The 26,106-nt window shown below is 45.0% G+C and overlaps 1 long non-coding RNA gene across 1 annotated transcript in view; it reads left to right on the top strand.

Annotated features, from left to right (window-relative positions):
• Positions 1-23,081, top strand: part of LOC139180007 (uncharacterized) — a 38,492-nt gene extending 15,411 nt beyond the window's left edge. The window contains exons 2-5 of the long non-coding RNA XR_011564330.1: positions 1,942-2,075; positions 6,066-8,520; positions 8,769-8,852; positions 22,578-23,081. This is a non-coding gene — a long non-coding RNA (uncharacterized lncRNA). The remainder of the gene's footprint in view (positions 1-1,941; positions 2,076-6,065; positions 8,521-8,768; positions 8,853-22,577) is intronic.
• The last annotated feature ends 3,025 nt before the right edge of the window (positions 23,082-26,106 follow it).

Raw genomic sequence — 26,106 nt, 5'->3', positions numbered from 1 at the left:
TCTACCGAAACCGTTACCCAGGTCAATGCCTTTACTGATTTTCCAAGTCTCCATGATAGGAGGCTGTGGCCATGTGACTAAGTTCCAGCCCGTAATCTAATAATGTTATTTATGTATTTGGTTGTTGTTCAGTCACTCAGTCGTGTCTGACTCCTTGCAGCCTCATGGACTGCAGCTTGCCAGGCTTCTCTGTCCTTCACCATCTCTTGGAATTTGCTCAGATTCATGTCCATTGAGTCGATGATGCCATTCAACCATCTCATCCTCTGTCACCCTCTTCTCCTCCTGCCCTCAACCTTTACCAGGATCTGGGTCTTTTTCCAGTGAGTCAGGTGGCCAGAGTATTGAAGCTTCAGCTTCAGCATCAGTCCTTTCAGTTCACATTATGTGTGTGTGGGTTGTGAGGGATTTTATGGAAATTTTTTTAAAAGGCAGGGAATGGGTCATTCTGCTTACCTATCTTCCTTCCTAGGGTATGGATGTGATGGCTGGAGCTCCTGTGGCCATCCTGAACCATTAGGTGATTTTGAGGATGGTAGAGCAGAAGGTTGGGAGCCTGAAGCCCAATGATACAGCCTGGAGCCATTGCACAGGCTATGCATGATCTGGCTTTCCCCAGACATTTTATTCATGGGAAAGATATATCTGTCTTATATAAGCCACTGTTATTTGGGGATTTTCTTTATGTTTTTATTGCTTAACATTCTGCCTTGCTTTTGTGAGAAGAAACCCTATTGAGGAACCAAAAGGATGAAGGGGGAAAGGATCATTGCAGAAAGTGTTTCATCCTTGGGAGATGCCAAAGATAACTTTCCTGAGTCTCTAAAAATATGACAATCAATGAAGTATCTGCTTCAAAGAAAACTGAATTCATAAACATTACAGGGGAAAAAAAAGTTTCTAACCAGCATATTTTTAATATGACATTTCCAATCTTTAAAATGACTTTTACCAAAATTGAATGTTATGGAGAACAAATTTTGACCGAAAAGATGGTTAGCACAGTACTCACAAATCCTGAGGACCTTGATCAGCCCTTAGGCAGTATTTACAAGGAGAATACAGGATAAACGACAAGTGTGTCCCTCGTCTCTCTCCCCAACTCAAGCGAGGTGACCTGCTCAAATGTCGCTCTCCCAAACCTCAACTTCCAAAATTCTAACTCACCCACCCCCTGTCAGTGCCACCTCCACTGGCACACTCTCTCTCTCTTTAATTTCTCTTCTTACCACCTACTACTATCTAACAAGCCACATACATATGTATATATATATTTTTTTTTTTAATTTATGTATCTTATTAGTTGCCTATTTCCTGTGCCAGAATATAAGCTCCATGAGGGCAGGGATCTTTTTCTGTGTTTGTAACCCTTACATGTGGGTGTCCCTGGTGGCTCAGTGGTACAGAATCCGCTTGCCGTGTAGGAGATGAGGGTTCGATCCCTGGGTTAGGATTAGATTCCCTGGAGAAGAAAATGGCAACCCACTCCTGTATTCTTGCCTGGGAAATCCCATGGACAGAGGAGCCCGGCGGGCTACAATCCATGGGTTCACCAGAGTCAGACATGACTCTAAACCACCAGCAACCCTTACATGTAATGGAGTGCCTGGCCCACAGCATTTACTCAATAAATATACAATGTGCTGTAAAAGGAAGACTGTGAGAATGAAGCTTCTCTCTGACTGGATTGTAAGTGGACTGTAACCCCCGGGGTGGGTAGGACATCTGGGTTCATATGGCTCCAGCCCAGGGAGGCTTCGGCTGCAGAGACCTTGTGACCCTGTGCGTCTTGTCCCAGAGCAAGCTTCAGGGTGTGTAGCGAAGGCAATCCCCCAGGCCACGCACTCAGGAGGCCCCATAATGGGGCTCCAGTGTTCCGCGGCTGCTTGCTGTCTTGAATTATTTCTTATTAATTTTATCTTTGAATTTATGTTTTGTAAGTGACGTTTCATGGGTCAGTGGAGTATGCATCAGGGAATCAGAGCCTGGATTCATTCAGCTGCCCACTCCCCTGCTGTGATGCTGTGACCACACCTGCCTTCACTCCAGGAGGGGTCCCGGGCATGGGCATGCAGGTGGGTCACACACACCCTGTGTGCCAAGTCACCAGGCAAGAGCCCTGGCAACACTGGGATATTGCATTCGCCCCACAAATAACCCCATGACCCAGAGAAAAAGTGAAAGTTGCTCAGTCGTGTCCAACTCTTTGCAACCCCAAGGACTATACAATCCATGGAATTCTCCAGGCCAGAATATTGGAGTGGGTAGCTGTTCCCTTTTCCAGGGCATCTTCCCAATGCAGGGATCAAACCCAGGTCTCCCACATTGCAGGCGGATTCTTTACCAGCTGAACCACAGAGAAGCCTGAGAATACTAGAGTGGGTAGCCTATCCCTTCTCCAGTGGATCTGCACGACCCAGGAATTGAACCAGGGTCTCCTGTGTTGGCAGGCAGATTATTTACCAACTGAGCTGTGAGGCAAGCCCATGACCCAGAGAACATGACATTAAATAACAGGCAAAGAACACCATGACTGATGAAGAAATCTCAGGTGAAGAAAGAAAGGCCTTTTTTTTTTTTTGGCTTTTGAACAAGGATCCCCATATTTTCATATTACACTGGGCCCCACAAATGATACAGCAGGCCACACTGGGCACAGATGTGAGACTGGCCAAGGAAAAGCCTCTACTCCAGGAGAGTCCATGTGTCCTGAGTCCAAGTCCACCTAGCCTTGCCACAGGAGTGCCGAGTTCTCCCAGACGCCCTGGAGGCACTGCCCACCCCACCCCGCCAATGTCCACCAGGGGATGCTGAGCACTGGAAACAGAGCCACTAAGCCCTTTCCCATCCCAGTGTCAGGTCAAGGGGCCCGTCCAAGCCTCAGGCTTACCTCGATGCTTTTTGAACTGGTCTATGTTGCTGTTGTCCAGTCGCTCAGTCGTGTCCGACTCTTTGCGACCCCATGGACTGCAGCACGCCAGGCTTCCCTGTCCATCACCAACTCCCGGAGCTTGCTCAAACTCATGTCCATTGAGTCGATGATGCCATCCCACCATCTCATCCTCTGTCACCCCCTTCTCCTCCTGCCCTCAGTCTTTCCCAGCCTCAGGGTGTTTTCCAGTGAGTCAGCTCTTCATATCAGGTGGCCAAAGTATTGGAACTTCAGCTTCAGCAGCAGTCCTTCCAACGAATAGTCAGGGTTGATTTCCTTTAGAATTGATGAGGCTATGTATGGATATAAATGCTTGGAGGCAGGAGTATGCAGCTAAGTGTAACCAGCTCTCTGGGGACGGGTGCCCTGATTTGTAGTGTTTGCTGATTGTCAGGCTATAAATATTCCCTCCAGGGCCAATTCTGAGCTACCAATATTTGATAACTAGCGGGCAAAATTCTAGAAAATGAAACAATTGTCTCTCATAAGCAGACATAAGCAGACTGCCGCACATTACTGCTTGGAGGGAAGCGGAAAGAGGAAAGGCATCATTTACTGGAAAAACCCCCAAGAGCCTGAAAATGCAAAAAATATGCACTAAGTGATGAGAATAATAAAAATGAAAACAAAGAGGAGATACACCACTTTTTAAAAATCAGACTGATAAAAATGTTAATTCTTGGAGCTTTCCTGGGGGCTCAGTGGTATAGAATCTGCCTGCCAATACAGGAGACACGGGTCAGTCCCTGGTCTGGGAAGATCCCACATGTCATGGAGCAACTAAGCCTGTGAGCCACAGCTACTGAGCCTGGGCTCCAGAGCCTGGGGGCCCCAACTGCTGAGCCCACCTACCCGAGGGCCCGTGCTCTGAAACAAGAGAAGCCACCCCAGTGAAAAGCCCGTGCACTGCAACTGGGGAGTGGCCCCTGCTCGCCACAACTAGAGAAAAATTTTGAGCAGCAATGAAGACACAGCAGAGCCAAAAATAAATAAATTTTTAAAATAAAGATATCAAGTTTCAAAAAAAAGAAAAAAGAGGATGTAATCGCTTTTAAAAAATGTTAATTCTTAAGCTTTGGTGAGAAAATGAAGACCCAGTACAGCCAAAAATAAATAAATTTTAAAAATTTTAAAAAGAAAGATATCAAGTTCCTAAAAAATAAAGAAAAAAAGAGGATGTAGTCTCTTTTTTAAAATGTTAATTCTTAAACTTTGGTGAGAAAATGAAGACCCAGTAGAGCCAAAAATAAATAAATTTTTAAAAAGAAAGAGACAAGCTTCTAAAAAAAAAAGAGAGAGGATGTAACCTCTTTTTTAAAAAAATGTTAATTCTTAAGTTTTGGTGAGACTGGCGGAAATGTCATTTTGTTCAGACACTTTGGAGAGCACTTGGATAGTGTTCAGTAAAATTGTAAATGTATGTAAGCACAGCAGTTCCTCTCGGGGGTAGCTGAGGGCAGTTCCCACGTCGGTACAAGGATGTTCCCCTATAGGATTCTGATCATGAGCTCCAGGATCTGTCCTCCAGCATCAACAGTTAGCAACTCATGGCCAGTCTTGTTTCAATTTTATCCCTACCTGCTTCTCTACTTCATTTATGGCAAGTAGAGAAGTAAATCCCAGGCATCATATTATTTCACTCATAAATATTTTATCTCTGAAACTTAAAAAACAAAACAAAGAAGAAACCTGAAGTAGGCTTGTGTTGGGTATGGAGAGTCACCAAGGAAGGGCAGATAAAAAGGCAAGCGTACTTTTCTGAGCTCTCTGGAGTCTGCTTAGTTTAAACGTAATGTTTCAAGCGCATTCCCTGAGGAAATCGTCCCTGTTCCTTACCAGAAACAGCAGGCTGAAGGGGCAGCCTTCTGGTGCTTGGCAGATTTTTGAGGTCAGATGGAATCTGTACTAACTAATCAGTTTACTGGATAAAAAAAACTAAGGACTGAGATCTGCATCGTCCTTACAAACCTCTTAGGACTTCCCTGGTGGCTCAGACGGTAAAGCGTCTGTCTACGATGTGGGAGACCTGGGTTCAATCCCTGGGTCGGGAAGATTCCCCTGGAGAAGGAAATGGCAATCCACTCCAGTACTATTGCCTGGAGAATCCCATGGACAGAAGAGCCTGCTAGGCTACAGTCCATGGGGTAGCAAAGAGTCAGACACTGAGCGACTTCACTTTCATGCAGGGAGGGGGTGGTTCGTATCACTACAGTGGTTCCCTCCAACATTCATTTTTATCATCATTATTTAAAAATATGTGCCTCACTGCTATATTTAAAATGGATAAACAACAATGGACTACTGTATAGCACAGGGAACTCTGCTCAATGTTACGCTGCAGCCTGGACTAGAGAAGAGTTTGAGGGAGAGTGGATAGATATGTGTATACGGCTGAGTCCCTTCGCTGTTCACCTGAAACTATCACAGCATTGTTAATCGGCTATACTCAGTACAAAATAATAAGTTTAAAAAAAAATAAATTTACTTTTTTTCTAAAAAAAAAAAATGTGTGCCTGATACCCAGTAAATAAAAATAGCAAATGTGTAATTAACCACCTGGGAGATCTTTAAAATGACAGTGGTCTTGCTAAATTCACTCCTAGCTATAAAATTTTGTCTCAATGTAATATTTCATATTGAAAAAACGTCATGCTAGTAGCAACCATTTTTCCAGGTTATTTACAAACATTAATCAAAACAATTCCCCTTTCCACTTTGCTGCTTTGGTTTGTGTTTTGTGGAAGGCTTTTCAGAACTTTGTTTTAATCTGAAAATAAATGGACCAGAGATTGAAAACTAGAAAAGGAAAAAATATGAAGCACTCTCACATTTTAAGAGACACTGCATGAAACTTAGTAAAACGCTCTATATTTAGTTTCAGTTAAGTGCTAGAAAATTTCCAGAATACAAAAGAGAATTTTTTCTCCGCATAGAACATGGCTTTCTAATTCCTCCACACTACAGGTAATTCCCCTAAACTGTTCCCTTACTTACATTCACTCGGTAAGAATCATTACTCATTAGATTGAAGACTCCTTAGATTTTAAGCAGTAAGCAGCTGGTGGGGAGAGCAGAGAAAAGAAAGTGCAAAAGAACATTGTGATTAATTGGTTTTTTTTTTTTGTCTGATTAGGACATTCGGAAAGCAAAGAGATCTGGTTAGCTTTTCAGCTCAGTTCGGTCACTCAGTTGTGTCTGACTCTTTGCGACCCCATGAATCGCAGCACGCCAGGCCTCCATCGAGTCAGTGATGCCATCCAGCCATCTCATCCTCTGTTGTCCCCTTCTCCTCCTGCCCCCAATCCCTCCCAGCATCAGGGTCTTTTCCACTCTGTGCTCTGTGACAACATAAAGGAGTGGGATGGGGTCGGGGGGGAGGTTCAAAAGGAGGGGACATATGTATACCTATGGTTGATTCACATTCATGTATAGCAGATGCCAACACAACATTATAAAGCAATTATCCTCCAATTAAAAATAATTTTTTTTTAAAAATGATGCACATTTTTTTCACATTTAATGTCTTTGAATTCAGGATACATCTGTCTTAGCCCTGTGTACTAGGCAAGGTAAGAGTCCCCCAAATTCATGTCCATCCGGAAACTCAGAATGTGACCTTGTTTGGAAATAAAATCTTTGTAGATGCAATCAGTTATAATGAGGTCATCCTGCTTCAGTATGGCCTTAAAGCCCACATGCCTGGCATCCTTACAAGGAGAAGAGAGGACACATCAAAGACAGGGGCGACACAGGGAAGGCCACGTGACAACAGAGGCAGAGGCTGCAGTGATACGTCTACATGCCAAGGAACACCGAGGACTCCCGGCAACCTCTGAAAGCTAGGAAGAGGCGAGAAGGGATCTGCCTATTGCGTTCCTTGCAGGAAGCATGGTCCTGCCAGCGCCTTAGTTTCTATCAGCCTCCAGGACTGTGAGAGAAGACATGCCTGCTGTGCCCAGCCACTCAGAGTGTGGCCATTTGTTTCCGACGCTTAAGGAAACTAATATACCTGCAAAGCCTGCACACTTATGTGTGTAAGTACGCATGCACAACATGCGCACACTCGACACGCGCATAGGTTTGCTTGCTCTTCATTTCTCTTTCCTCATTTATACGGGAAGGAGGAAAAGAACCAACAGCCTCTGGGCTGCCGGGCGGCGTTGAGAGCCGACCTCCTGGAAGCCCCGCAGCTCCTGGCTGTCAGCACGCATGTGCACGGGGGAGACTCCTGGCCTGACCACTCTGCGAAGCTGGCACAGAGAAAGTCCCCTATCGCGGAAGGAAAGGACCTATTAGTCAATCACGACATCAGTCTTCACCTACAAGACAAATGGTTGGTGTCCCGGGAAGTTTTCTTAACTTCAATTTGTTATCTGCTCTGAACTTGTCATCAACGGATAAACCTTAGCCTTCCCTGCCCCAGCTGTCTATCAATATATGGCTATCTAGCTCCACCCCCTTGACCAGGGCAAAAAACTAGAAAAAATAGTTGAATATGTTAAGTATTCTTGGATATGGGAAGACCTTTCTATGTATGATTTCAAAGCAAGAAAACCATAAAGAAGATTGAGTGGTTTTAGAAAATAAAAATGTTAAATGTATGGGGAAAAAACCATCAATTAAAGGACAAATAAACTACCAAGGGGCCAGAGAAGCCAGAGGAGGGGCCATGAGGGTGCCCATAGAGTGTCCATAACAAGTATGTCAATGAGAAGTGGTTGTCCAGTTGGCTTAGAGGTGAAAGGTCAGAGCAGCAGGATTTGGTCCTCGAGTGCTTCTTTCTTGAGGCACCCAGATGCCCCCTGACTGAAGGGGAGTGTGCTGAGCAGGCGTGATGGCAGGGTCAAGAAGCTGCAGCTGGAGGAGGAGAAGGAAGTGGGAACGCTTCCTTGAAGACTGACAGTCACCAGCCCCAAATCTAGAGGGACTTCTCAGCTGACTCCTCAGTGGCAGCAGACTTTGTAAATACAGTGAAAGACCAGGCCAGAAAAGGGCATCATCCATCAACTTAAAATTCAGTATCCTGTTACCAAATGAGTTATTTAGCTGTTTCAATGATTGTGGACTTCCCTGGCGGTCCGGTGGTTAAGACTTCACACTTCCACTGCAAGTGGTGTGGCTTCGATCCCCAATAGGGGAACTAAGATCCCTCATGCTGCACGCCATGGTCAAAAAAACAAATACACACACACACACACACACACAAATTTATTGTAACTCACTCAGTTGACAAAGTCAAGAGGGTGATCTGCTGAAGCTGATGCAAACCACCAAATCACAACTCTTGTCACCGAGCAGCTTAATCTACACGTGACTCAAATCTACACATAACAGATCATCCTGTCTCTCGGCGAAATTGCAGGCTTTCAGCATCTACAAGCTAGTTCTGGCTCCATGGCAACCCATATTACACAGCACAGGACAGCATCTGGAGATTCTAAACCCTGAGCCTGAGGCCTAAAGAAAAAGAAGTGGCGGCAACATTTCAGTGACAGGCTCATTCACTAAAGGAATGAAGATTAAGAATTTAAGTCACAAAGGCTTGATAAATTACCGACTTGACAGTTTTCTTCCATGGTGGCCTAGTGGTAAAGAATCCACCAGCTAAGGGAGGAGACGTGGGTTTAATCTGTGGGTTAGGAAGATCCCCTGGAGCAGGAAATGGCAACCCACTGCAATTTTCTTGCCTGAAAAACAGGCAAGCCTGGTGGGCAACAGTCCATGAGGGTGCAAAAGAGTCAGACACGACATAGCGACTAAGCAACAACAACAAATTCTAGAAAAAAGGAGACCAAAGGGAACTGACTCTGCCTTTGGTCTTCACGTCAACCCACAGGAGGGACTAACCAGTGGTAGAGAAGATGCATCATGACAAGAGTCCCCTGCAGGGTGGACAACGAACCAAAGTCCGGACCCAGAGGTATGTCCTGGACCCTTAAGACAGAAGATTTCAAAAGGTGTAGAGAAAAGGTACATTTGTCTTCCAGGGTCTGGAAAACCCTGACTGCTCCTACATCAGTCTCCTAAAGCACGGTGGGGTCCAGCAGAAACGAGGCCACACTGTGACTTGCAGATGTCAGGAGGGGGGGGACGGGGGAGGTCAGAGGGGTGGTCACGGGGCCCCACGTGGCTGGGCGCAGCAGTCCTCCGTCCTCCACGGGGCAGAGGGAAACCTCGGCAGTCTGACCCCGAGCTGCCAGCTGGAAGTTTCTCTACATCGTCTCTCGTCCTCTGCCCTGGTTGGCTCCTGCCTTTCCCCTGCAGCCACTGGTGCTGCCTTCGCACTCTCTGCCATGACTGGGTGTCTTTCAACTCATGCTTCCTGGATTCCTCCAGGCTGTGGCTGTTGGCTCTTTAAGGCTCTGGCTCCTCTGTTATCACCATTGCAGGTCCAGAGGTCATAGAAGGATTTGCCAAGACTATTGCACCTGGCCCCGTATACAATGGCAGGCAGAGGAGACTGGCGTGCCGAGAGAGAGACTGACAGAGGTGTATATCGCGAAGGTGGCCCACTGCTGTGACTGTTTTCTGAAGTGTCTGTGACTGTGCAGTTTGTCCCCAAGGTACTGGCACACTCTTCGCTCCAGTCCTGTCCATACACGAGGCTCTGGCTTTCTCGAAAAAGCTTCCCTCTTGTCTGCCCAGGGCCCCAACCTTTGGCCTTAATCCGGTTCTCTGGATTTGCTCTGATTGTCTCTTGCTAGCTCTTCCAGCTGATGACAAGTTGGGAAGATTGGCTTTCTGCTGTGACATTTCCCCACCATCCTGCCTTTCAGATTGCTGCCCAGGGGACTTCCCTGGTCTTCCAATGGCTAAGACTCTACATTCCCAATGCAGGGGGCCTGGGTCCTATCCAGTCAGCGAACTAGATTCCACATACCCTAGCTGAGATCTAGCACAGCCAAATAAATAAATAAATACTAAAAAAAAAAAAGATTACCGTCCAGGGTCCAGGTGAGCATCCCACTCAACCTTGGTTTCTCCAGGAGTACCCCAGCTTCTCTAGGGGGAGAAAATCAAACAAAGCTAATGTTTATTTTTTACAGAAGACCTCGAAAGTACAGAAAGGAATAAAGAAGAAAATTAAAATTACCCATATGCCCCCAGCCAAGAGAGCTAATCACAGATAACATTTTAAAGAATTTCCAGAAATATGTAATTTGAATTTACCATTATTGAAGTTGTGTATGTGTGTGTACGTTTAAGTGTATTAAGTGTACATATATATTTACTCACATTTATCTTTTCCCTACATGATTATATATGTGTATACATATAAAGCTGAAACTCCAGTACTTTGGCCACCTCATGGGAAGAGTTGACTCATTGGAAAAGACTCTGATGCTGGGAGGGATTGGGGGCAGGAGGAGAAGGGGACGACAGAGGATGAGATGGCTGGATGGCATCGCCGACTCGATGGATGTGAGTTTGAGTGAACTCCGGGAGTTGGTGATGGACAGGGAGGCCTGGCGTGCTGCAATTCATGGGGTCACAAAGAGTCGGACACGACTGAGTGACTGAACTGAACTGATGGGTGAACATAACATGCAAATTCTTAGAAAATGTTTTACGAAATAACTATATAAGTTTCTGTTTTATGAATATTCCATAAGTTAGCAATTCACCTCCTACTGGACTTTTAGGTTGTCTCTTAGACAACTTTTAGAATGTTGCTACTTGTAGGAAGAAAGAACGTCTATGCCCTCTACTGTGTTCTTTTTTTTTTAATATTTTTTTTAAATGTCAGTGGCTGGAGACTTTATTTCTTTCTATTTATTTTGGCCATGCCGTGGGAACGGTGAGGCCTTGGCTTCCCCACCAGGGATTGAACCTGTGCCCCCAGCATCACTCTCCCATGTCCTTGCCTCAACAACACAAGAGGGTGCCCCCCAGAGGTGTCCCTCCTCCCCCAGCACCTCCGCAGGGAGACAGAGCGGCTAGTCCCACTGCCAGGGCTTGACCCTAACCTGGATCAGTGTTTAACTAACGGTCAGGGTTATGGAGCCTTCAAAGTGGTCAATTCCTCTCTCACAGCCTGGGTCAAATGTAGTGGGCCATCTTGTCTGGACTGATCCACCCCACCCTCTGATGGAAAGACACCAGTAACTGTCACTGGTGTAGCAGTTGGGAGAGTGGACATCACATTGGTTCTACCCTATCTGTCTTCACATTGCCCCTGAGCGTGCAGAGCCCTGCTCCTGGATTTGACGTAGTGAGAAGGAAGACGCCTTCTTTACCACAGATCTAGACAAGGTATTAGCAGAAAGCACTGCTTTGGGGTTATAGGCTAATTGCCTAGAGCAGTTATTTAACAAAATGTGAAATGTATGGAGAGACACACAAGCCCCACGAAGCCCAGGCTGGCAATCCTTCCCAGCCTATCCTTACTCCGGGGTTGGGGAGGCTGCGGTGGTGGCAGAGGGGGTCTGCAGAACCAGTTTGGCTCTCTCTGTCATTGCTGTGATGCATCCCGTTTCTTCCTCTAGGATGTGGGGACACTTGTCACTCACCAACCTCTCTGCATAGAAAGAAAAATCTACACAAGCAAACGAGAGCTGAGCTCTGCTTCAGTTGTGTCTGACTCTTTGCAACCCTATGGGCTGTAGCACACTAGGCTCCTTTGTCCACACGATTCTCCAGGCAAGAACACTGGAGTGGGTTGCCATGCCCTCCTGCAAGGGATCTTCCCAGCCCAGGGATGGAACTTGCGTCTCTTACGTCCCCTGCCTTGGCTGGTGGGTTCTTTACCGCTAGCGCCACCTGGAAGGCCCCACACAGGCAGATAAGACTACCCATCAATCAACAGCTGAGACTCACTGGGCAGAATTTGTCCTAGAAAGGGACTTTGTTTTGATGTCATTGTTGAGGTTGTTTTAATAGCCGGATCAATAAAACACAGAGGAAAGTGGCCTGAAGTGGAGATTCCACATAAGTTTCTGATTATGTGGTCAAGATTGAAGGCGGGAGGAGAAGGGGATGACAGAGGATGAGATGGCTGGATGGCATCACCAACTCAATGGACATGAGTTTGAGTAACTCCGGGAGTTGGTGATGGACAGGGAGGCCTAGCATGCTGTAGTCCATGGGGCTTCAGAGTCAGACATGACTGAGTGACTGAACTGAACCGATCCCCAGAATTCTGTTCTCAGCAGCGAGATAGTGGAAGGAGCCAAGTGGGCAGAGCTGAGCAGGAGGCCTGTCCCTCAGGTTCAGCTGGAGGAAGAGGGCTGGCTAGAAGTGACCAGGAAGCTTTGGGCCAGGACTTCCTGAGCAGGGGCTGTGATGAGGCCTTGTGGGCTCGCCCCAGGACTGAGGCAGCAGGTGGAAGGGTTCTGTCTGTGCTTAAGCCTCATTGAACACTTCTGGGTCAGGTCTGGTACACAACACGCACTCGAGAATTCTTTCAGTCCCACATTAACTATTCAGACAAGAGAAATTTCCATACTATGTCTTATTTCCAAGACATTTCATGCAATCTCTATGCTTGCTTGCTAAGTCACTTCAGTCGTGTCTGATTCTGTGCGACCCCATAGACGGCAGCCCACCAGGCTCCCCCGTCCCTGGGATTCTCCAGGCAAGAACACTGGAGTGGGTTGCCATTTCCTTCTCCAACGCATGAAAGTGAAAAGTGAAAGTGAAGTCGCTCAGTCATGTCCGACTTAGCGACCCCATGGACCTACCAGACTCCTCCATCTCTATGAGGACTAAACAAAACTTTTTTTCAATACTGAATGTGAATTTTGAAGCAAGAACATTAAAAATTCTTGGGATAATAAGAATTTGTAATGTTGGGATAATATTTTTACAACTCAGAGGGCAAACTTAATGTTTTAAAACTCTGCTAGAGGGCGCTCCTGGTGGTTCAGAAGTGAAGGATCTGCCCATGCGGGAGACATGGGTTCGATCCCTGGGTCAGGAAGATCTCACATGCTGTGGAGCAACTAAGTCTGTGTGCCACAACTATTGATTTTATGGCCTGGAGCCCGGGAGCTGTAACTACTAAGCCCGTGTGCCCTAGAGCCCATGCTTCGCAAAAAGAGAAGCCCGCAATGAGAAGACCGCATGTTGCAATGACAGAGTAGCCTGCACTCGCCACAACCAGAGAAAAAGTCCACGCAGCAACAGAAACCCAGGACAGCAAAAATAAAATAAATATAAAATCAAATTATAAGATTCTTGTAGATTTGCCATATAGCAATAGAGGAAGAATCATTATTTTATTTAGTTCCTCATTAAACAAGTCAAAGATACTAGGAGGACTTCTGGGTTGAAATGGTGGATTGAACGTGTGCATCTCACTTCGCTCCCTCCTGAAATCTACAGGGAAGAGATTAAACAAGCAAAAGACAAAAATAGAAATCCACAAGGACAGAGAGAACACCAAGCACAGAAAGGAAAATACCAAGCACATTTTGGAAACTGGAAATCAAATGAGCTGGTGGTGACCGATTAGGAGACCCAAGAAAGTCAGGTCCGACCTCAGCGGTGAGGAAAGCTGAAGGCACAGGTTTACACGGCAGAAACCTGAAAAGACACAGGAGCTGGCAATACCCAGGGCTCCCTTGCACACTCAGTCACAAAACTACTGGTCACCATGAATGAATATAGTGTGGCACATCCACAATGGAATCATATTCAGCACTGAAAAGAAATGATCTATCAAGCTGTGAAAAGACATTGAGGAAACTTAAAAGCATATTACTAAGTGAAAGAAGTCAGTCTGACAAGGCCACATACTGTACGGTTCCAACTAATGTGACATCCTGAGAAAAGAAAAACTACGGAAACATTAAAAAGATCACTGGTTGCCCAGCATTGTGGGAGAGGGTAGGATTGAAAATGGGGTACGCAAGATTTTTATGGTGGTGGAACTACTCTGAATGAGACTATAATGGTGGACATGTGCCTTTTACACATCTGTCCCAATCCATAGAATGCACACCACCAAGGGTGAACCCTACCATAAACTATGAACTTTGGTCGATAATGATGTGTGTGTGTTGGTTCATTGATTGTAATAAATGAACCATACAGACGCAGGGATATTGATGGTAGGCAGGGGGAGTGTGGATGAGAGGTTTATAGGAAACTGTCCTTTTCTTCTCCAATTTTCTGAGAACCCAAGACTGTTCTATACAATAAAAAATGCCATAATATGTTCTATTTAGGAAATCCTTGCCCCACTTGGAATGTTCTCTTCCAATATTTTTATGATTTTAATATTTACATCATAATCCTTCAGGAATTTATTTTGGTTACTAGAAATCAGAATTCAGAGAAGGAAATGACAACCCACTCCAGTATTCTTGCCTGGAGGATCCCAGGGATGGGGGAGCCTGGTGGGCTACCCTTTATGGGGTCACACAGAGTCGGACATGACTGAAGCGACTTAGCAGCAGCAGCAGCAGCAGAAATCAGAATAGTGATTTCATAAGGGATTCTGTAAGGGAGAGGTGAGGGGGCAGGAGATGAGCTAGAGAGGGGCAGGAAGAATTTACTAGGATTATGGTTTTTTATATTATATATATAATATATGATATATGATATATGATATAAAAATGTATATATTGTATATAATATTGTATATATTAATATATATTAAATATATAGCATATAAATATTATATATAATCACATATTATATATTATATTATATATAGTATTAAATATATGGATATATATTTATTATACATATTATATATTACATATATTATAATATATTATATATAACATGTTATATATAATAATATATTTAATATAATATAATAAAGTATAAATTTTATATATTATATATAATTTATATATATATTTATATAATATCAATATATATAAACATATATTGATATAATATAAATATACAAATATATATTTAATATATAAGATATATATAATATTTATATATAATATATTTATATAAATATATAAAATATAAGTATATAAATATATTTATAAAAATATAAAATATATTTATAAAATATATGAAATATCTATTATAATATATAATTATATATTATATATAAATATATTTATAATATATATTAATACGTATATAAAACCAATATACATATATTTATATATATATATCTTACAGGGTAGTGGATATACACCTTTATAAAAATCTATGAATCTGTACCTTTAAAATCAGTGCATTTTATTTTATGTAAATTGTACTTTAAAAATTACATTAAAAAGTTTAATAGGTTTAGAAGATAACACTGAAGAAATTTTCTAGAAAGTCAAGACACTAAGAAAAAATAGTCAGACAGGATAAGAAAATCAGAGGACCGGTCCAGGAGGCATCCACCATTACAAATAGCACAAGTTCCTCCAGAGAAAGGAGAACGAAGAAGATAAAGGGGATGGAATTACCAAATAAATAATTTAAGAAAAATTTCTGAAAAGTAGTCTATATATGCATTTCAAATCTTAACTTTTCACTTAATCTCCCTGCTTGAGGATCACCCCTAATGTAAGTACTCAGAAATCTGCCTTATTATAAGCACTGCATGGTGCTCCCCTATTGGAGCGCTCATAATTACCTAACAGTCTTCTAATGACTGACATTTCTGCAGCTTCCAATCTTTTGATATTATAAGCAATGTTGCTAATACCACGTGGCTCAGCGGGTAAAGAATCTGCCTGCAATGCAGGAGACACAGGAGATACAGGTTCCATCCCTGGGTGGGAAAGATCCCCTCGAACAGGAAATGGCAATCAACTCCAGCATCCTTGCCTGAAAAAATCCCATGGACTGAGGAGCCTGGTGGGCTAGAGTCCAAAGGTTTGCAAAGGGTCGGAGGTAACTGACCAATTAAGAACATACACCTTCATAATTTCCCACGTAGGGGAACATCTCTAGAAAAATTTCTGGAAGTTGATTTGCTCAGTCTAAGGATATACGCACTTTAATTCTAATTGGTTTTGCTAGACTGCCCTCCATGGAGATGGTACAGTCTACAATCCCACCTTGATATGAGTGCCATTTCCCTTAATCTCATTAATATGCTGTATCAGTGAGCTTTTTCATCTTAGCCTAATGGGAAAAAGCCCTACATCCCATTGCATTTTAATTTTCATTTCCCAAATTGAAGCTTTTGAAACGTGTTTTTGTGTTTAATATTTGGGAACAACATGAGCAGTAAACTAGATAATAAGGGATTATAATTAAAAGACTGAAATAGCCATGAGTCCATATTGATAAAAATGATTAACTGAATAAGGGGAAGAGAGGTGATAACTCTTCCTTACAGAAGAATCTCAGTCAATAAATGTTGAAGGAATGGGAGACTGATAATAGGTGATCACCATCGAAACATCACAACGGGGCTTCCCTGGCAGTCCGGTGGTAAGACTCCATGCTACCAACGCAGGGGCCTGGGTTTGACCCCCGGTCAGGAAACTAGATCCCACATGCCACAACTAAGAATTTGCATACCACAACTAACAGTTTTAGCATGCTGAAACAAAGACCCAAAGCAGCCAAATAAATCATTAAAAAATCCAACATCACAGTTATAACTGCTACAGGTAAAACTCACTGATTGATGTTAAAATTAGTGGGTAAAAGTTTAAGAGCAAATAGGATATTTACATAATCTCAAAAATATCTCACTCAAAATAATAACTTCAGAAGGGAAAATAGTAACTTTACAGGGTTGAAACAGCAGATACCTCTTCAGCCATACATTCAAGGTTAAGACATCAACACCACGGAGTCCTGACGCTGCACCGAGAATGCACCTCACTCCTCAGTCTAATCAGGGGTAAATACCAGACAAACCCAAACGGAGGGACATTCTACAAAATATCTAGTCAGTACTCTTTTCAAGTGTCCAGTTCAGTTCAGTTCAGTTCAGTCACTCAGTCGTGTCCGACTCTTTGCGACCCCATGAATCGCAGCACGCCAGGCCTCCCTGTCCATCACCAACTCCCAGAGTTTACCCAAACTCATGTCCATTGAGTCAGTGATGCCATCCAACCATCTCATCCTCTGTCGTCCCCTTCTCCTCCCGTCTTCAATCTTTCCCAGCATCAGGGTCTTTTCAAATGAATCAGTTCTACACATCAGGTGGCCAAAGTATTGGAGTTTCAGCTTCAACATTAGTCCTTTAGGATGGTACCGGTTGGATCTCCTTGTAGTCCAAGCGACTCTCAAGAGTCTTCTCCAACACCACAGTTCAAAAGCATCAATTCTTTGGCGCTCAGCTTTCTTTATGGCCCAGCTCTCACATCCATACTTGCCCAAGGCATGGAAGACAAGGGAAAAAGACTGAAGAACTGTCACAGATGGGAAGAAACTAAAGAGACGTGACAACTTACCGCAAAGAGGGGTCCTGAACTGGATTAAAGAAAAAGGACATTAGTGGAAAAAGCAGTGAAATACAAATAAACTCTGTATTCAGTTAGTACAGAGTACAGTGTCGTACTGTACAGGTGTAGTATTGTACCAAAGTTAACTCTTAGTTTTGATCATTGTACTGTGGTTATGTAAGATGTTAATATTAGAGGAATCTGGGTGAAGAGTACATGGAAACTGTATTATCTTTGCAACTCTTCTGCAAGACTACAATTATCTCAAAATAAGACTCTCTAATTTTTAGTTAATTTTTTTCGCCACGCAAGCAGCATGTGGGATTTTACTTTCCCCAGGGATTGAACCTGTGTCCCCGACAAAACACAGATCCTTAACCACTGGACTGCCAGGGAAGTCTCAAGTTTGTTTTAAAAAGATATTTTTATTCTCTTTACTGTAAACTTTCTGCTCATGTACATTGATTTTTTTAAACTGAATTTTTGTCTTTTACATAAAGATTTGCAGGAATTCTTTCACACATTAGAGGAAATGGACTTTTGTCACACATGCTACAATTAATTTTTTTCTGTCATTTGTCTGTGATTTTTGTTTCTGGTAAGTTTTAAGGCCAAAAAATTGTTTCATTTTTACATGGATGCATTGATTAGCTTTTCCTTCATGATTTCTGTGTCATATCTAGAAAGTTTTCCCCCTTGAAAAATGTTCTAATATTTTTATGGTTTTATTTTTTGACATTTAAAATCTTTTCCCTTCTGGAATTTTTTTTGGCTACCTAATTTTTTCAATATTTTTTACTAAACTCTCCACCTTTTTCTCACAGATTGAAACCCTACCTATAATATGTACATAATCATTCTTTATGCTAATTTTTTTTAAGTTCCACAAACTGCTTCTGAGGTTTCTATAAATAAACATTTAAGAATAGTCTGGAAAATTCAGAGAAGGAAGTATTAGGAGGGCAGAACTAACCTAACCAGGTATTAAAGTGTATTGCAAAACTAGTAATTCTAATAATTTGTTTACCAGGCTGTGAGCTCATTGACTGAAGGGCTGATTCATCTCTGTGCACAGCACCATCCTGGTGAAAACAGGGGCTCGATAAATGTTTGTTGAATGACTAACTGAATGAATGAATGAATGAGTGACATGATTAGGAGAGATGAAAGCAATGATGTTGTCAAGAGCCTCCTCTGTCTCAGGCGCTTTACATGTGTCCTCCTTTTACCTCCCCCCCCTTTTTTTTTTCTGCTGCCAGTCTAATCCTGAGCAAATAGGCTCAGAATTGTTGGGCCAAGATACTCAGCTGGTAATGAAGGTGAAGCTAAGATTTGGGCTTGATTGATCGCCCATCAAGCTCCCCAGAGCCTTGGAGAGGCCTCACCTGTGGCTTCTGCTAGCCTGGCCCAGGCCTAACTAAAGCCAGGGCCTGTTTGGGGCTGGGTCCGTACCTCCAAGGGCTTCCACGATGGCTCAGTAGTAAAGAATCTGCCTGCAATGCAGGAGACGCAGGGGATTCCAGTTCAGTCCCTGGGTGGGGATGATCCCCTGGAGGAGGAAATGGCAACCCACTCCAGAACTCTTACCTGGAGAATTCCATGGATTCTGTAGCCCTGGCAGGCTACAGTCCATGAGGTCACGCAGAGTCAGACAGGACAGAGCAGGCACGCAGGCAGGCAGGCCCCACCTCCGAAGCTGCTGCCCATCCTGCTGCAGAGTGTGACTTGGGCAAACTCTGCTGACAAGGACTGGATCCTCACCCAGGAGCCTGAGGCCCCCGCTGTCAAGGGGAGTAGTGGCCATGCCCCAGGCGTGTGTGCATGCCAAGTCACTTCAGTCGTCTCCAACTCTTTGCGACACTATGGACTATAGCCCGCCAGGCTCTCTGTCCATGGGATTCTCCAGGCAAGAATACTGGAGAGGGTTGCCATGCCCTCCTCCAGGGGATCTTCCTGACCCAGGGATTGTACCCCCATCCCTTATGTCTCCTGCATTGGCAGGCAGATTCTCTACCACTAGCGCCACCTGGGAAGCTCCATGCCCCAAGGGGATTCAGGAATTTCTGTGGCTGCACAGAAACCTCATGGGTCACTTCTGGGAGGCACAAGACACCAGGTCTCACATGGGCATGGACTAGGGCTCGGCAGGTGGGGTTCTAGCCCAAGCCCAACTGCTGTGCTTCTCGAACAAACCTTTACCCTCTCTGAGCCTCATCTACATGGTGGGGATGTTTTCCTTTATTGAGGTAAAATTTACAAACTGTTGAGACTTAGAAAACTTATGGTTAGACTTAGACTTATGGTTACTTGTTGGGGGGCCCTGGGGGGAAGGGATAGTTGGGGAGTTTGGGAGCAACATATACACACTGCTATATTTAAAATGGATAACCAACTAGGATTACCATATAGCACAGGGAACTCTGCTCAATGTTACATGGCATCCTGGATGGGAGGGGAGTTTAAGAAGAATGGATTAGTGTATATATATGGCTGAGTCCCTTTGCTATCCATCTGAAACTATCCCAACATGGTTAATCGGCTATACTGCAACACAAAATAAGAAGTTACAACATTTTTACAAACTAGGAAAGGCAGAGACTTTTCAGCACAGTTCAGTGAGTTTTGATAAAGTAGAACCAAAACCTGAATCAAGATACAGGACATTCCCATCACTGCAGAGAATTCTCTCAGTCAGTTCCTTGACGCTCAACCCCCTAGTGCCTTCTTGGACTTCCTATTAATGGAATCATGTAATATGTACTCTTTTGTGTCTGGATTCTTTCAGCATAACACATTTTCCAGATTCATCCACGTTGCATGAATCAGCCCTATCGTGTGAACACACCACCCATATTCACCCATCCGCCCAGCTATGGACCCCTGCGTTGTTTCTCGGTGGTGATTATGTTGAAGTTTTGGAGGATACGCATTTCCTTTTCTGTCGCTTAAACACCTTATGCGATGCAGAAACATGCTGCTCATCCCTCCTGTGAGAGGACACGCTGCTGGGGGCCCAGATGGCCAACACCCCAGCGCTGCCCCTCTTAACCCACCTCCCCCAGCTGCTCCCAGCCAGCAACCAAGCACAGAAGGAGAGGGGTGATTCGTGTCTGCCCATTCCTGCAGGATGTGGGGCTCCCCCGGGCCCTGGGATTCAGGGCCTCCCCTTCAGCCTGGCCCAGCCTCTTCTAAAGCTGCACCAAGGTCTGAGGCTTTTCTGAGCTCTTATGGGCTTCACTGTGTCCCCTCAAATCCGTACATTGGAGTCCTGACCCTTGTACTCCAGAATGTGACTGTATTTGGCGACAGGGCCTTTCAAGAGGTAATTAAGTTAAAATAAGGTTATTAACCTGGACTCTAATCCGATCTGCCTGGTACCTTCATAAGAAGAAGAGACTAGGACACAGATACACATGCACACAGGAGAAACCCTGTGAGGACAGAGCAAGAAGGGACCACCTGCAAGCCAAGGAGAAGGGACTCGGAAGGAACCCAGACTGCCAACACACTGAGCGTGGACTTGTAGCCTCCAGAACTGGGAGCAGAGATCTGCTGTTGAGCCCCGGTCTGGGCAGCCCGAGCAGACCAAGATGCCACCCAATCTTCCTCCCGGCCCCTCTCCGTGCTCAAGGCGGCAGGCTTCCTCCCCCTCATCCTCGCAATGAATTTCTGCAGGTCTGACCCTGTCCTGGGTCTGCTTCTGACACAACCTGCTGGAAGCGCCACCCACGTCTAGGGGAGGTCGAGGAGCGAGGCAGAGCCTGGCACAGAGCGGGGCCTCTGCCTGGCAGGGTCAGCGAGGTTCTGGACCAGCAGGGCGGGGCGGTGGTCCCTGATGCTCCCTTGCAGACTGGAGATGAGGCCAGATCCCTCCTCTGGGGCTGAGGCAGTGCGCCCTGGGAGGGGCAGGAAGGCCCTGATTGGCAGGGGGAGGGTGGGGGGCGCGGGGTCTCCTCCCCTCAGCCGGGGATTTGCCCTGGCAGCCAACCAAGAGAAGCAATTCCAGATTCCAGACTGGGGAGGGGCCTTCGGGGGGAGTCTCCGAAACGTGGGGAAACTGAGGCCAGGGTGGTGACTCTGTGATCTAGGTCGTCAGGCACACGAGCCCCACCATGGGATTCACCGGGCCCAGCCTTGGCTGACATGCGGTCAGAAAGAACACCCCCAGCGGCACTGCCAGCTTGAGTTTGAGGTGGCCCCGCCGGTGTGTTCAGCTCCGTGCCCAGCCTCACCCGCCCGCCTGGACTCTGAAGGCTGGGGGCGGGGGGCTTGTCCCCAGGCAGGAAGGGGAGATGGTGGGTGGGCGCCGACCAGCGGGCTCTGCGGGGCTGGCGAGAAAGAGGGAGAAGAAGCCGCGGCCCCCAGCGGGGTCCTCAGGGGCCTCGCTCTCAGGAGGGCCGGGCAGGCAGGGCAGGGGCGAGGTCTGGGGGGCTTCGTGGGAGAGAGGAAGGAAGGGGGAGGAGAGTAGGGAGGAAAGGGAACGCTGACAAACCACCTTGCTCGTTACAGCCTGTAAAGCGCTTTCCCACATCTTCGCTTTGTGATCTCCTAGCCGCCCAGTGAAGAAGGCAGATAATTTCCCCCAGGATGTGCGGTCACAGGGCGTCCCCTCAGGCCGTCAGGCTCCAGCCTCCACCTGGCTCGGTTCCGACCCGGCCTCCGTCACACGCACCCCGCCCCCACCCCCATGTGGGCTCTGCGCCCCCCTGCGGGCTTGTGGGGAGCCCCCAGTCCCTACGGCCCACGTTTATCGGCCGGGCTTTGCAAGCCCGGGGTCCCGGGCCAGCCCCAGCTTGACAGAGGAGCACGGAACACCATGAGCACTGAGACATTTCTGAGCTGGTTTGCCCCCAGCATCCTGCAGCCGCTCCAGGGGACCATGGTTTCCAAGGCTGTGGCCCAGCGTCCCGCCCGGGCCCCTGGTTCAATCACCCCTCTTGAGTCCCCATTACGCACCACGTGTTCTGCTGGGTCCTAGGAGCCTGTGGAGACCAAGCCCTGGGTCCTGCCCACATGGCTCCCCCCATTGGGCAGTCTTATCCAGACAGACTGCCCTGGTTGACCCTTTGAACAACAGGGGTTTGAACTGCAAGAGTCTACTTACATGCAGATTCTTTTCAATAAATAAATTGGCAACTTTTCTGGAGCTGTGCGACCATTTGAAAGAAACTTAGACAAACAGCCTAGCCTAGAAATATAAAAAAAATTAAGAAAAAGTTAGCTAGGTCATGAATGCATAACATATACATAGATACCAGTCTATCCTTACATAGGCAGAAGGTAAGTGATATTTCATAGAAAATTAATACCGTGTTAATTTTCTTACTATTTTATAGCTTGACTTTTCAAGTATTACCTTCTCCTGCAACATGCCTCGCTTATAATTGGAGAAACTATTTACCAGCCTGTTGTCTCAGATAAGTGTTTTTTTTAATCAATGTTTCCAATATTATATTACGAATGTCGCTGTCATACTGTGTGTTCTAAAAATTGTGTAAGTCATTCATTAGTGTACAGTCTAGGACCAATCATATTGCTGTATTTTCATTATCAGTGCAGGAACTCTTGTACCTCTAAATAAATTTGAATTTCTTTTTCATAGAATCTTTTCATTTTTGATGTCTAGTATTAGTAACATGCGGAATGTCTACCTTGTTTTGCATCATATAAGACAATTTTGACATAGGTACTGATCCAGCTTGTAAACAGATGACACAAGCTTACAGTGTCGATAAATACACTACAACGCGGCAAGCGTATTTTCTTTCATGATTTTCTCAATATTTACTTTTCTCTAGCTTCCTTTATTGTAAGAATACAATATATAATCTATTGGTGACAGCAGGCATGCCTGCTCATTCATGTCCAACTCTTTGAGACCCCATGGACTGTAACCTTTCAGATTCCCTTGTCCATAGAATTTTCCAGAATACTGGAATGGGTTGCCATTTCCTACTCCAGGGGGTCTTTTAGATCCAGGCATCAAATCCGAGTCTCTTGTTTCCCCTGAATTGGCAGGTAGATGCTTTATGATTGCACCATCTGGGAAGCCCATATAATCCATACAACATACAAAATATATGTTTATTGGCTGTTTATGTTATCAGTAAGATTTCTGATCAGTAGCAGGCTATTAGTTAAGTTTGAAGGAGTCCAAATTTATATGTGGGCTTCCCCCATGGCTAGGCTGGTAAAGCAGGTAAAGAATCCGCCTGCAATGCAGGAGACACAGGAGAGGTGAGTTCGATACCTGGGTCAGAAGATCCTCTGGAGAAGGAAATGGCAACCTACTCCAGTATTCTTGCCAGAAAAATCCCATGGAGAGAAGCCTGATGGGCAACAGTCCAAAGGGTCGAAAAGAGCTGGACACAACTGAGCAACTAAGCACACACAAGCACAGTTATATGCGGACTTTTGACCGTGGGGGTGGGAAGGGTCAGTGCCCCAACACCTGCATTTTTCCAGAGTTGACTGTATCTTGACAGATACTGTCACTGCCTTGAGACAAAGGACCGAGCCGGCTTAGACCCCCAAGCAGGTGGGAAGGGAACGTTCTGAGGCACGGAATCTTGCAGCCTGTTCCAAGTCCTGCCACCTAGGAGCCTGGCCAGGCACTTCTGCAGACAGAAGAGAGGTGCCAGAGGTAGAGACCAGACCAGACCTATCCTCCACCTCCCTCCTAACCAAGGTTAATAGTGGTCACGTGGTTATGCTGACGCCAAGGCTTCCTAAATCTAGAATTAAGGACTAAGAGGAAATGCACGAGCATATTAAGGGTGTTTGTGTTTGGGAAGAATCTAGAAGTGATTTCTATTTCTTTGAATTTTTCTAATTTAATGCATGTGTATTTCTTTTATCATGAAAAATTTATAGCTATACTCTCAGGTATATGACATTAGAAACATGATTTTCCAACTTTTCTCCTTTTATCTCTATATTCTACCAGTGTTTAGCTGATGTAGTTTTTAACCAACTAGTCATACCACTGGAGAAGGCAATGGCACCCCACTCCAGTACTCTTGCCTGGAAAATCCCATGGACGGAGGAGCCTGGTGGGCTGCAGTCCATGGGGTCGAGAAGAGTCGGACACGACTGAGGGACTTCACTTTCACTTTTCACTTTCATGCATTGGAGAAGGAAACGGCAACCCACTCCAGTGTTCTTGCCTGGAGAATCCCAGGGATGGGGGAGCCTGGTGGGCTGCTGTCCATGGGGTCACACAGAGTCGGACACGACTGAAGCGACTTAGCAGCAGCAGCAGCAGTCATACCACATTCATTTTATTTACTAATATTCATCAGGAAGTGTTCTTAAACTCCTCGTCTTTTATTTAGCAATCTTTAAAAGCTTCATTTATCAAAATGACACATGTTTATTATTTTAAAAAATAAAGAAACATTCCAAGAAGAATGTGGGAATTGTTCCCAAATTCCAGAGATAACCTCAATGATCATTTTGGCAAATATCTTCGGTTTGAATAAACCCAGTCATTTTAAAATTGATTTTGTTATTTTTTAGTGACTTGTTTTTTAATTGGTTATATAGTCACAAGGTTCAAAATCAAATTTCAAAATATGCAAAAGAAGGTAGGCGTGAAACATAAAAGGTATATCTTCGTTAACAATAGATCTTCCAGAGGGGTGGTCCAGGAAGGGAGGTGGGAGGGGGGTTCAGGATGGGGAACACGGTACACCCGTGGCGGATTCATGCTGATGTATGGCAAAACCAATACAATATTGTAAAGTAATTAGCCTCCAATTAAAATAAATAAATTTATATTAAAAAAACAATAGATCTTGTTGCATTTCAGTAAGTACGTGGATATTTCTGGTTCTTTAGAAAGGTGAGACCATATTCCCCAGCACGGAGGTACCATAATTTATTTAATCCATCCTGGCTGAAGGTCATTTTGCTGAAATAGTTTTACCACTCTCTGTGAAAGCCCACAGCAGAAGAGGAGCTCTCTGAAGTACGCCTTGAAGCCTTTGCTTTTATTTTTCTATTTTTTGACTGCACCATGGGGCTTGCGGGATCCCAGTTCCCAGATCAGGAATTGAACCCGTGTCCCCTGCCGTGAAAGTGCAGTGGCCTAACCACTGGATCACCAGGGAAGTCCCAGAGGCTTTTGCTTTTAAACTGACCTGAATGGGAACCTCTCTCAGTCCAATTCAGCCCCTACATTGCCTCATCAAGCCTGGCCTCCTGCATTTTAATGAAATGCTATCTTTTATAGGACCTTGATATCTGTTTTCCAATGTTTGAGAAATAAGTTGGCAAGAAAGAGAAAGTTCAGGGTCTACACACATCAAAGGTTTTTTCCTCTCCCAATGCCTTGCCTCCCCATGAGGTCATGGCCCTTACCCTATAAGACCCAAAGATCAGCCCCTCTCACTGGCCTTGCAGATGGTAAGGGACACTTGGATCTTGCAAGTTCATGACAAATGAGATGGGGGAAAAAATCGAGTTGGGCCTGTGTGTGCCTGAAATCATTCAGACATCTAGCACATTAGTGATGACCTTCTTTGGAATGCTGGCTCCTCTTTTTCCAAAGAGGAGTGGTTGGCTTGTAATGTTGTAGTTTTACCCTTTCTTTACCACCACCCGCTCTCGGAAGTAGCAATCTCAAGCCTGTTTCCTTGGCTAAATATTTCTTCCTTTCTTCCTCAAGGGCACATGTAACCACACCCATTTGTATTTGGGAGCTACTCCCACGCCGGGGCTGGATTGATGGGGGTTTGTTGTTGTTGCCCAGTTACTAAATTGCGTCTAACTCTTTGCAATCCCATGGACTGCAGCATACCAGGCTTCCCTGTCCTTCACTGTCTCCCCGAGTTTGCTCAAACTCGTGTCCATTGAGTCAGTGAT

Source organism: Bos indicus, chromosome 26 (genome assembly GCF_029378745.1).
Source record: "Bos indicus isolate NIAB-ARS_2022 breed Sahiwal x Tharparkar chromosome 26, NIAB-ARS_B.indTharparkar_mat_pri_1.0, whole genome shotgun sequence".
Lineage (NCBI taxonomy): Eukaryota > Metazoa > Chordata > Mammalia > Artiodactyla > Bovidae > Bos > Bos indicus.
The sequence above is the reverse complement of the archived record's forward strand: the minus strand, read 5'-3'. Positions and strand labels throughout refer to the sequence as shown.